The following is a 277-nucleotide window of genomic DNA, read 5'->3' as shown; positions in this document are numbered from 1 at the left end:
CTCCAGGCGAGCCCCTCTGCCAGGCTCAATTTAAAACATAAACCGGAGGGGGTGGAAAGCTCACTATCTTCCGGATGGAGGTTCCTACCGCCATGTCCCTTCCTCCTCCGCCCCACCCGGCAAGGGCCCCGGGCTGCCCTGCTGGCTCATGCCGCCCCGCAGGTACCCCTGCCGCTCCCGGGCACGGGCTTCTCCCCAGTTCTCCCCATCGCTTCCCCGCTCTTCTCCCCGGTTCTTCCCATCGCTTCTCCACCTTTCCCCGCGTCCTCCCATCGCT

The 277-nt window shown here is 65.7% G+C and overlaps 1 protein-coding gene across 1 annotated transcript in view; it reads right to left on the bottom strand.

The window, feature by feature from the left end:
• PFKP (phosphofructokinase, platelet) overlaps positions 1-108 on the bottom strand; it is an 85897-nt gene extending 85789 nt beyond the window's left edge. Inside the window, exon 1 of the mRNA XM_011967905.1 lies at positions 65-108. The gene's annotated coding sequence lies outside the window, so the exon portion shown is untranslated. The remainder of the gene's footprint in view (positions 1-64) is intronic.
• Between the last annotated feature and the right edge of the window lie 169 nt (positions 109-277).

This window comes from Mandrillus leucophaeus, unplaced genomic scaffold (assembly GCF_000951045.1).
Source record: "Mandrillus leucophaeus isolate KB7577 unplaced genomic scaffold, Mleu.le_1.0 Scaffold82, whole genome shotgun sequence".
Classification (NCBI taxonomy): domain Eukaryota; kingdom Metazoa; phylum Chordata; class Mammalia; order Primates; family Cercopithecidae; genus Mandrillus; species Mandrillus leucophaeus.
This window is presented reverse-complemented; position numbering and strand designations above follow the sequence as displayed.